We start from the raw sequence: 13,177 nt of genomic DNA on the forward strand, positions 1-13,177 counted from the left end.
GGTCTGTATTATGCAGTCATGCAAATTAGATACACGGCTATAACAGAAAACAAACCTTAATTTTGTCCTGCTTTTTTTTCTTATCTTTACCATGAAATGTGGTTATATGTGCAGCCAACACATGAAAAGTCACTTTCATGGTATATTATTTTCTCACGTCTCTTGTGGATCAAGTGAGGCATCCATTTACCACCACTTTATCTGCAGACAAACAAACTGTACAACCTAATCCAGAGCTTTTGGCTTTCAGGGGTATCATGTAGTTTTAAAGTAGAATCAAGTCAAGCCAAGTCAATTTTATTTGTATAGCCCATTATCACAGATTACATTGCCTCAGTGGGCTTTACAGCTATACAACATCCTGTCCTTAGACCCTCACATCGGATAGGAAACAACTCCCTAAAAAAAAAAAACCCTTTAACGGGGAGAAAAAAATAGGAAGCAACAGAGGAGAGACACAGAATACAATGTTGGAAGAGGATAACAGAATTATAATGGAATTGTTTTTCATCCGTCAAAGCGACGAGGACCATCTAGTCATCCTGTAGGGGTCGATTACTGTGGGTATGAAAATGGCTGGTTAGCCCAGTCTGCGCCCTGAGTGTTCGTTGGCAGTGTGGGCATGGGATAGTGGGAGGAGCTGGAGGGTTGCTGGCATGGTCTTTCCTGGCCTGCCTGTGGCTCCCTGCTGCAGCAAACCTGGTGGCCTCACATGTTTTTGCACCATTTCGGACAGCTGCATGCCGCTCTCCTCTGTTCAGAGCTTTCTGTTCCCATGTGTTGTAGTTGATGGTGAAGGTATTTAATAAAACCTTCAAGGTGTCTTTGCAATGCTTTTTTTGACCACCATGGGAGCACTTACCTTGCTTGAGTTCGCCATGTAACAGTTTCTTTGGGAGCCGATGGTCTGGCATGCAAACTATGTGGCCCGCCCAACGAAGCTGTGATTGCATGAGGATGATGTGTATACTCAGCAGTCTTGATCAAGTGAGGACCTCTGTGTCAGGGATCTTGTCATCCCACTTTTTGCCAAGAAGTTTTCTGAGGCATGTGGTGTGAAAGTGGTTAAGTGTTTTTGCATGGCGTTTGTAAACTGTCCATGTTTCGCATTCATAAAGCAGTGTGGTGACAACTATGGCCCGATACACTTTAATTTTTGTCTCCTGGGTGATTCCTCTCCTGTTCCACACATTCTTGTGGAGTCTGCCAAAAGCAGTACTTGCTTTCGCAAGTTGCGCGGTCACCTCTTCATCAATGGTGACATATCTGGAGTGACAACTGCCCTGGTAAGTGAATTTGTCAGCCGCATTTAATCGATACCCATTGATGGTGATGTTGGGTACATTGTATGGCTTGCCTGAAGCTGGCTGATGTAGTAGTTCAGGCTTTTTTATGTTGATGGTGAGGCCGAAGTTGTTGCAAGCCTCTGAGAACTTATTGACACTATGTTGCATGTTGGCTTTGGATGTAGCGTTGAGGGCGCAGTCATCGGCAAACAGAAGATCGTTGATGGTTGCCGTTTTAACTAAGGTTTTTGCTTTAAGCCGCTGCAGGTTGACGACAGAGCCATCAAAACGGTAATTGACAACAATGCCAGTGTCCCTCTCTCTGAAGGCATTTGACAGCATGGCTGAGAACATAAGGCCGAACAGGGTTGGGGCAAGGACACAGCCTTGTCTTACTCCGTTAGGGACAGGGAACGGCTCGGATCCAACTCTGTTGTCTTGGACTCTGGGTAGCATGGCCTCGTGTAGTTGTCGTACGATGACGATGAAATTTTTGGACACCTGTATTTTGCCATGATTCTCCAAAGGCCATCTCTGCAGACAGTATCAAAGGGCTTGGTCAGATTGACAAAAGTGGAGTACACGTCAAACGCCAGGAACAAAATGTTGACCTGCACTCGATAATGAAATTATAAGATATATGAAGAATGTGATGAGGAGGATGCTAAGCAGTGTCCAGGTGGTGACCACCATCACCATGGAGACCTGAGAGGAAGAAAGACTACACTTGCACACGGGGGACACTCACATCATACCATTCACATCCACAGACGAAAAGAAATGAGAAGACATCTTTCAGAGAGAGAGAAAACATGTGAGAGAAGAGAACGTTGCAATAGTCAATCCTAAAGCTTCAAGTCGAACAGCACTACAGCTGCAGAACAGTGCTTGGTAAATTCACTGAGACAGAAACCAACCCGCCATACAGTACAGGCCATGAAGTAATCAATTTAAAGACAACTAATTGTAGGCTACGGCAAAAAGATGAATTTTAAGATAAGCTTTGGGCGGCATGGTGGCCCGGTGGTTAGCACTATTGCCTCACAGCAATAAGGTCCTGGGTTCGAACCCTAGGCCGTCTCAGGTCCTTTCTGTGTGGAGTTTGCATGTTCTCCCCGTGTCTGCGTGGGTTTCTTCTGGGTGCCCCGGTTTCCTCCCACCATCAAAAAGACATGCATGTTAGGGTTAATACTCCTGTCTGTGTCCTTGATCAAGGCAATGGAAAGAAGAACTGGTGCTGTGGTTCCCGGGCCCTGCAGCTGACCCAGTGCTCCTACACAATAGGGTGGGTTAAATGCAGAGAACAAATTCATTGTAAGAGTACAATGACAAAATTTAAGTGTCTTTCCTTTTCTTCTTCTTCTTCTTCTTCTTCTTCTTCTTCTTCTTCTTCTTCTTCTTTTTGCTTTTCTTCTTTTAAGTTTGGATTTAAAGGACTCAGCAGACTCACATTGTCTGATGGCAGCAGGCAGGTTATTTCACAAGAATGGGGCCCGATAGGAAAAGGCCCTCCCACCTGCTGACTTCTTTTTAACTTTGCGTACACACAAAAGCCCTGTATTTTGACAGTGAAAAGCTCGAGATGGAATGCGCGGTTTAAGGAGATCAGACAGGTAAGATGGGGCAAGCCCATTTAGGATTTTACAAGTCAGCAGAAGCACCTTTAATTCTGATCTAACATGGATAGGAAGCCAATGAATGGAGGCAAGAACTGGTGTGATATGGTCAAATTTTCCCGTTGCAGTTAGGATTCTAGCTGCAGCATTCTGAACCATCTGAAGACTTTTAGTACCTGCGTGTGGCAGACCTGAAAACAGAACATTACAGTAATCAAGTCTGGATGAAACAAATGCATGTATTAGAGTCTTTGTGTCAGCTGTGGACAGAAGACGGATTTAAAAAAAAAAGTCTACTCGAAACAACATTTATAGGTCATCGGAATTTGCTGAAGTAAAAAACAGGACACAGAAGACATGACACTGGACACCTTAACTTTTTTTCCGAATCATCTCACCTTTCTTAAGTCCATTTGTATAAGTAGGCTATATGGTATGGTTTACTTTGCAGAGTTATTTTGGCCAGCCTGTGGCTCTGTTCTCTCATTCACTGGGTCATTCAAGGGGTAAAGAGTAATTTACCATGAAAATCCAATTGCTTTAATCTCATTTTGTTTGATATAATTCACAATAGGCTTAGACGCACAAAGCGTTTACCTAGCTGAGTGCCCCCAGGGGACAATTACAGTCCAGCTACAGGTACCTGTCTCACAGTACATTAAATAATCAGCATATTTTACCATGTGATTTACAATGGGACAAAGGCAGATCAAAATAGTGCTCCTTTCTTATGCACGATCATTTCTGCAACGATCCTCTAAATACAAGGCATTTTGCTTAAATAGTTCTAGTGATTAGTGAGCCGTGATATCAGGATTTCCACCTGGCAGAAAAATTCGAAATAAAACAGTACAGCTATGCTTTTTTTCTTCTTTTTTTGACTCGTGAAAATAAATAATTACTGTGCAAACGATATTGTCCCCATGTCAGTCAAATATAACATATACTTAAGAAAATGACAGCTATTTTCAACTTGCGTCTAAGAATTAAATAAAACCATTTAAAGGCCACCCCAAATCTCGTGACATTTAATGCTATCTGCCTTTTTTTCCTGTCAGTTCGTCCTATTGCTTGCTTAGTCTCCTTCCTGATGGTGCAGTCTTCCATTGACACTTGCAGGGATCATGTGACCTGGATATAAATCCCATGCGATTGCTGCCTGAGGAGCGTGCCAGACAAGTGGTCCCCCCGCCCCGCCCCCCCCACCCCCCATTCTAAGGGGCTGTCCATTATGTGTGATTCCGAGAGGTCACACGTCAAGCTGATTGCACATTGGATGTGTGAAAAACCACGGGAGGAGTGAGAAAACGGTGGAAAAAGGTGTGTCTTACGCCCTGCCCCCCCCTGCCCCCCCCCAAGCCCTGACACCAGCACTGTGGGCCTGTCATGCCACTGAACCAAACAGCCCAGGAGCAGGGGCGGGTGGGGTTGCGGGTTGGTCCTATCGATCCTACACGCAGCTCACTCCTGTAATCAGAACCCTGACAGAGGGAATTCGGTGTCTGAAACGTGTTTGAATGGTTAATCACAACAGGCCACCTGCTTTAGCATCCTTTACTTATTTTACTTCACAGCCAGACTAACACCCCCTCAGAGCCATTCAGCATGGATGACCTGCAGCGGCTGGGATGCGGGGTGAGCCTGTGCATATGTGCTCCCGGGCACAGAAATACACGTGCGCACACAATTTCACAGAGGTTCATCATTTTTCAATGTCACATTTTAATGAATTTGAGATCACATCAAGTCACACCCGTCTCAAATCATAAACCTCCATAATAAGTCGGGATAGCTCGTTCACCGTAGTAGGGGTGTGCCGGGCCTGTTTTTGCCTCCGTTATTGTAATACCTGTATATTGGATAATACATCAGAATTATATGCTTCGACTCATGGCCAGTGAAAGCCGTTATTTTCTCTGTATGTATAGCATAAGGTAATATATCCTTTTACTATATTCATAAATCATATAATGACCATAACATGCTAAAGTGGTTCATTAAAAAAAATGAACATTTTACCCATAGGCGGCGGGTGGGACTGAGGATGGGGGAGGCTAATATTTGACCAACTCTCATACTTGTTTTAATGACCTGTACAGGCCGTTCAATAGCTCCCTCTCCTTTGATGCTTACATCAGCGTCGGCTCGGCAAAGCTTGCAAAATGCATGAAATTCCTCCTTGGCACTTTTCGTAATGAATGTATGTTCTTTACACCACTCAGGGTTGAATAAGTACAGTTTCTCGTTTTGGCATTTTGACTGACTTTTACAGTCAGCATTTACACTTTTATGCCAGCGTTAACGCATAAATCATGAAATACAAGATCACTGATTTAACAGGTACATCAGCCAATAACCTGCAAAATAAAAATTTTGACATTGAAAATAACTGCGGTCATGAATATGCCACTTTCAGAGTGCCGGCCTGCACCGGTAACCAATCAAAACGCAGACTTCTTTCACAGTAGCCAATAAGAGGCAGTGTAACAAAGTACGCTCTAGCACTCCCAAGAGTGAATTTACAAGCGAGCATGATTTTTATTCAATACCTACGAAAAGAGGACAAATAGAAAGAAAGAAAAGAAAGCCACATTATTTTTGTCGTTGTACAGTTGTTTGGTTACAGTGAAATTTGTTCTCTGCATTTACCCCATCCTATTGTATAGGAGCAGTGGTCAGCTGCAGCGCCCGGAGACCAACTCCAGTTCTTCTTTCCATTGCCTTGCTCAGGGGCACAGACAGGAGTATTAACCCTAACATGCATGCCTTTTTGATGGTGGGAGGAAACCCACGCAGACACGAAGAGAACACGCAAACTCCACACAGAAAGGACCTGGGACGGCCTGGGGTTCAAACCCGGGGCCTTCTTTCTGTGAGGCAACAGTGCTAACCACTGGGCCACCGTGCTGCCATCAAATAGGCATCCGTCCAGACGGTGCACCAGACGCTGGACAGAGAGCTGAACCGTCCTTCCAAAAGCCGGTCGGTCATATGGCCGTGCAGGGCGCACAATAGCCAGCAGTCAGGGAAGGCTTAGCCTTCTTTAGCCTACATTACCCACCGCCCCTGATTTTACCCTTCTGTTGTTTTAACACCGATGAACGTTTATACCGGCATGGATATATAACAGGATAGCAGCCTATGTTGAGGGGGACGAGAAAAAAGAACAACAGGAGAACTGAGATTACAATGAGTAACAACTCTATTACGTCCCTCTTCCTCTATCTCTCTTCTCCCTTTCTCACTCTAATCTCATTTCACAAGGGACCATGGCAGGGAGGAAGGAAGTTTTCCCACGGTATCACACAGGAGACTAGGCTTCCACAAAAGGAAAAAAATGAAGCAAATAAATAAAGAGAAAATCGAATCCCTTCAGCCGTTGCAGGAGTGCCAGGCAATGAATCAGCAGAATAAATTCTCTCCGGAGATAAACAAACATGATATTTCAGCTGGGAGCCTCGGGACGGGGAGGACCGGTGCCGCTCTCGTAAAGTCCAGAGCGCTCCGGACCGTATAAGGAGCCACCTTCTCAATCAGGAACACTTCTTGCAGGAAGAAGGACTTTACAGCTGGGGATATGTGACAAAACACACGGCGACTCACAACACACCCACACTTAAGCCCTCAGGCAGGACTTTAGTGCCTCGGCTATACAGCCTCATATAGAAACCCCATTAAAGAGGGGTTCGGAACCGCAACACACGGTCAACAAACAAGAGCGCTCACACGGTTGATTTATACAGCTTGTGTGCGCAACGCTGCATCTGTATGTAACGTACATGCTTCGATGAAAGGATCCAGGGCTGACTCCTATGCAGGACACCTTGAACTTTGAACCTTTTGCTGATTAACATTCTTGATTCATGTTTAGTTTGTGTTATTTGAAGGCAGCTGAGGCTGTTTTCTTAAACTATCCCACAGGTCAAGACACTTCAACATACATTACATACTGACATCGTCGCCGAGACTTCTCCAGCACCACTGCTGGTTTTCCGTTCCCACACATGGCATCCACCCGTCTGTGTCAGGTTTACGGATGGTGTTTGTTCACATATGACATTTTCAGCGCCTTGTCTCGTAACTCCCCGCTTGCTGAAGATATCTTTATTTCAGCACAGACTGCGGTATCTCTAACTCTACCACACGGCCGACTATTGATTTCATCCTTCGAGTGGACTGACAAAAGCTCTCTTATTTCCAGGTCGGCCTGATTTCCAGACATTTTTAATATGCTCTTACTTTTGCTGGTTTGCTTCAGACAAACGCCTGCTGTGAGCAAAGTGCATTCCTTGTGATTGGCTCACTCCGCTCCCATAATCACAGTCAGAATCACAATCACAATCAGAATCAGAATCATGTTTATTGGCCCTGGAGGTTTGCACATACTTACGAGCCCCCGTACTTACAAACCGACCTCCGTAAAGCCTGTTATTTTAAAAACGGAGTTACACACAATGATTCGTACTAACGAACGGACGGACTACTTTGCGTGACGCTCAAAAACACTGCCTGTTTTAGGAGGTTCGTCGGGCCGAGGGAGAACAACGCCGCACCGTCGTCGTCATTTTAAGTCGGATCGCGGCAACGTTGTTGTGTGCGTTGTGTTTTGACTTAAATTTTTCATGTGTTTACCCTCGTAATCGTGGCTTCAAAGTGTAAATCTGACGCAAGTGTTGGTAATGCATCGAAGAACAGGAAAATGATCACGATTGAAATGACAGTGGAAATAATAAAGTGTTCAGAGAGACGTGAAATGCTCTTATCGTTTTTTCATTTACCCGGTGAGGTGGGGAGGCGAGCCCCGAGCGGGCTCTCGTTTCTGGCGTCCATCAGCCTCCGCCTGTCATGACCCACTCCGGGACAGTGGCAGGTGGGGAGTTTGAAAGGTAAGAAATGTTTATTTACTGTTTTTTTTATACCTATACACACATTCTCTCACTCTCAGTTATCAATACTGTACTGTAGTTACATGTATTATTATTATTACTGTATCATTATATTCATGATGTTTAAGGGAAAATTCGATTAATTGATGCCAGATGTGAACTGTAAGGAACTGTTCCAACTTGCATACAAATTCGACTTACGAACAGACTCAAACTCAGAACTCGTTCGTAATCTGGGGACTGCCTGTACATGGAATTTGACTCCGGTTTCGTGGCTCTATCAGTGTACTTAACATAGAATAACAACACGACAACACAACAGTTAGTATCTTACATAAGACTGATACGGCACTCTTACAGCTTTTGTTCGAACTATCGTTGTTCAGAACATTTTCATGTTGCCAAGTCTCCATCCATCCATCCATTATCAGAACCGCTTATCCTGCTGTCAGGGGCGCTGGAGCCTATTCCAGCAGTCATTGGGCAGTAGGCGGGGAGACACCCTGGACAGGCCGCTAGGCCATCACAGGGCGCCCGTGCCCGTGCCCACACACACACACACACACACACACACACACACACACACACACATTCATACCTAGGGACAATTTAGTATGGCCAATTCATCTGACTTACATGTCTTTGGACTGTGGGAGGAAACTGGAGCCCCAGAGGAAACCCACGCAGATACAGGGAGAACATGCAAACTCCACACAGAGGACAACCCGGGATGGCCCACCAAGGTTGGACTACTCCGGTTGGACTACCCAGGACCTTCTTGCTGTGAGGCGACCGCACTAACCACCGCGCCCCTGTGCCGCGTCACCAAGTCTCGAGTTGGCAAATTTCCGACGCAACTTTTCCAGAGCACTAACATTCACACATGAGCCCAACAAAAAAAATGTGATACAACATATGGATTAGGCTGCATGCATGAATGGGATTTTACACATCAATCTGGATTACAAGTTTGTCATGCTCATATGTGCATGTATACAGTGGCACAAATATAGCAAGACAGGTTATGGTTTCTAGGCTGTGGCTCAAACTTGATAACAAGACAGCAATGAGCGGCACAGTCAGCGGTTATGCTTTTGACTTTAAAGGTCAAAGTGTTGTTCCTTGCTTTTTTTCCCCCTTCCCTCCACACCTCCGGGCTGAAGCATGAGTTGTAGATGTGAGGGGGAGAGTCGGTCATGTGTAGTGAAACTGGAATGGAGAACGAGTGGCGGATGTGTGTGGAATATGAATCTGAGGATTCTTTGCGGAATACAAACAAGTATATTTACACATTGTGGTAATTCATAAGACATCAAATCCAGCAGCTGCTCAAAGTACAAAAAAAAAGAGAAATAAAAATACAATTCAAACCGGTGTTCAGACTTTTGGCAAAGACAGAAAATTAGGCACATCTGTGACAGTCAGGAAGGAGTTTTTTTTTTCTTTAAAAAAAAGGGCAGGGAACGACCACAGGCTTAGCTGGTTTAGCGGAGGGTGTCTGAGTCAAACTCTTGTCTGAGGTTTCATCTCCGTGTCTTTAATTTATTGGATCGTTTCTAAGCGCGGAGAGCTCTCATTTTGACAGGTTCAAATGATCTCCGTAACACTGAAACCCACTGCTTTGCCAGGTAGAGGATGCTTTGAAAAGAGAGCACGCTGAACTCCAGAGCCCCTACTCTCTCTATTGTTTTGCTGCGAGGAAACACAACATATAATTGGACCGTGCACTTATTGTCAGTGTCGCATAAAACTTGTATTGCTGGTGTCAGCTGCCTTTGGAAATAAAAGGATTTGTGATACTGGCGCTGCTCCGCTTGTTTCCCGCCCACCCAGTATTCGGGTGGGGGGGGGTAATGGGCACTTTCCAAGCAAAATTAAAATTGGGACCAAAACATGTGGTGTGTAACCCATAAGTTGTTATTAACCATTAACCCTTATTGTAATTTCAGATAATGATGGTTGTTATTTTTCAGACAATTTTACTAAGAGGGAATCTTGATTCCTGAGATCCAACTCAAAATCAATGGGAGCCACCAGCATTGTGAATGACTGCACTATCATCCTTCACAATTTATCGTCTGTGATGCTCTGTGGACCGCGAAATTAATAAATAGCATGCTCAGTAATTGGCAGGAAACCAAGGGCTATGGCAAAGTGAGGTATGAAATCAGTGGCATCGGATGCGGCTCCTAATAAGTTATCACATTATTACCATTGACCTTCAAGCAATTAAAACGGACCAGGGAGGGCGAGCGAGAGAGAGGAGGAGAAAGCAGGAGAATAGGGAGGTGGGGTTAAGCGCAGTTGAATTGATGGGAGCACTGGAGGACTCTATTATGACGGGAGGGTCTTCATTAAAAGGCACTGGCATAGAGGGAGAGCTCTGGAGAACGCGGGGTTCGCCATTGGCTGGGTTCGAGCAATCTTTTGCTTAATCTGATTGCCGTGACACCGCGGAGTTTATAAAATCAAAACCTGCCCAATTCAACCAAATGTCAGGGGGTTTGGAGCGAAGCAGTTAGCTCGAAGGGGATCCTTCGTGATTTCATGGCGGTGGCAGGGGGGGGAAATGACAGGCGTTGGCAAGTTTACACAATGTAATTAGAATTTGTCTTTCCACATTGCTCTCCCTCACACACAGAAACACACACTCTCTCTCTCTCACAGACACACACACACACACACACACACACACACACACACACACACACACACACACACACACACACACAGGACAAATATGCACTTCTTTCTCATAAGACAATTTTGCCTTCACTTTATTCTAACAAGCGAGTGGCAGGTTTTTTTGTGTACCTTCTGATCAGTTGAGCTTCCCTACCTCAGGAAACGAGAGGGCACCGGCGACAGAACACAAGCCATTATCCCATTAACAGCTGACAGCTCGAATATGGCCCCTCTGTCAGTGTGCGGCAACAAACCGGCAACCTTTTAAGTCATTCGGTCATACCCTTAGGCCAACACTCGCGGTCCTCTGATAGGAGAAGAGAAACAGGTCTAAGATTTAAAGTGGGGAGTACAGAGAGATTTCTTTCGCTCGTTGACGACTCCTGTTTACTCCTGATGGAAATGGTAATGTTATGCGGGTAGAGGAGTATAACTGCTAGGTAATGGGAGTTTCTGCTATTCTGCAGGTCAGACCCGGCGCGATGGTGCCAACAAAACTGGGAACGGAACAGCAGTGTCTCCTCTATCCGAGGTGAATCAGCAGAGTGAGAAAGGGAAATAAAAAAAATGGAGGAGGGGAGGAAGAAGAGAGACAAAGAGAGTGAGGTGGGCGGAAAGTATCAAGTGAGGGGACAGATATTGTCCAGCGCTCCTTAATAACTAGGGCAGCAGAGGTCCGGGAACCAGAGATGAGCAACCCGCTGGACGCCAGAGGAAGGGCAATGGGGTCGCACGGCACGGAGGGGGGGGTGGGGGAACACATACTGCATCGCACCCACAGCAGATTGATGTGTTTCCCTAGAATCTACAAGACCATAAAACAAAGGGCACAGTCTGTGGCTGGCTTAAAAAGCAGCCGGGGAATTGGTGTGCAAAAGTTCATCCGGCGCTGTCATAACACCGGGGCACGACAAAACCAACCCTAAATAACATCCACAGCTGCGCAGGTACCGAGGCTGCCGTGTTCATCATTTCCCGCCCAGAGTAGCTAAGCTGAAAACGCTGCTCGTTGAATGGCGGTACATCTGTAACTTGGAAGTCCTCTAGAAAATGGGGGGCCGGGGAGGGGGTGCGCGCTCAATGCTACATGGATATATTCAAAAGCTACCTGACACATCTGTGTATCAAAGAGAGAAAAAATACCCCCCCAAATTATTTACCTTTGTGAATAAAAGCTTCATGCACAGCATTCAAAAGCCTCCCTTTTCAAAGAGTTCCAGTTGACTCTTTTGACGTCTAGACTGTGTTGAAAGCTCCGAGCTCAAGGTAACGTTCGGTATTTCAAAGCCCCATTTGCAATGATACCCAAAGGACACAGCAGCCCCCACCCTCACCCCCCCCCTGGCCCCGGGACTTCACACCTGTGCACAAAATGCCTAACGTTTTGGTTCTATAGAAGCCCAGCTCTGAAGACAGTATGGCAGATTTTAATAGCGCCCCCTGTAATGGAAAACGCCTCTGTTGGGATTCTACCGGCCGACGTATCTCCCGCCATGTCTGTATGCGACTTCCACTTCTGACAGCCATTACACGTGTTGTGTTTTATATCGTGGATCAAAGAGCATTCTGAACCGCGAAGCCTTGTTTCAGCGCAAAGAGGACGGTTGCATGAGCGTCTTCAAAGAAAGACAAGTCTTATTAATCACTGCAGCGTCTATGTCAACACTGCTGGAAAGCCAGAGGAATACATGTAAAGCCGTACATCCATCCAGACGGCGTGAAGCATTGTGCCCACGCTTTGATTATGCAATGTTTGCAGAAAACCATGTAAACCCCAAAAAAAGAAGTAGGGGAAAAAAAGAGAGAAATTTGCCCGGGAACTTTGAATTTATATCAGAGGCAAGTCTGTTGTAGCATAAACCTCCTAATGAGTAAGAGTACACAGGCGAGTCAAGCAGCAAGGAAAAATCCTCCGTTGGAAAGAAGGTCAACTCGATTTATTACTTTCATATGAAGTCATTTTTTTACCTTTGAAAGGGAGGTTTACAGCCATCATAACACACATGCACCCATTTCCGGGTCTGTGTACAACACGGCTTATATGGTGTGACGTCACGCCATGGCGCTTCTCATCATGCACCAACAACAACTGCCGTCAACCTGCTCTAGGTGCCTGCTAATTCCTGATTCAACACTGCCCCTGCTGGCCGACGCCTGTAAATTCAGCCACCTTTCCACCTGCAGTGAAGCCCACACAAAGCAGCAGCTGCGGCACAGAAATGTTCATTACCTGCATTCCCGAACACTCCGAGTGGCGTTATTGAGCCGTTCTCCTACGGGGGGGAGGTTTAAGCCGTCGTGGGGGTAATATGGCAAATCAATTAGAAGTCCTTTTCCCCTGAGGGTATTCACATTAACTTGAGTATAGGTTTTCACTTAGAGTGGATCAGCGATCCCTGCAGTGGTTTCCCCTTTCAGACTTTTTTTTTTCATTATCTAAAATGACAGCATGTTTGAGTGTGCTGTGTGTGTGTGTGTGTGTGTGTGTGCTCTGTGTGCTGTGTGTGTGCTGTGTGTGTGTGTGCTGTGTGTGTGTGTGCTGTGTGTGTGTGTGTGTGTGTGCTCTGTGTGTGTGTGTGTGTGCTGTGTGTGTGTGTGTGTGTGTGTCTGTGGTATTTGTGCCGTTCCACAAACAGTTTGATTGACTGTGACAATACGTACAAGCTGATAAAGAGAAATGACCACGTTTTAGTGTGTATGAATG

Source organism: Lampris incognitus, chromosome 1 (genome assembly GCF_029633865.1).
Source record: "Lampris incognitus isolate fLamInc1 chromosome 1, fLamInc1.hap2, whole genome shotgun sequence".
Lineage (NCBI taxonomy): Eukaryota > Metazoa > Chordata > Actinopteri > Lampriformes > Lampridae > Lampris > Lampris incognitus.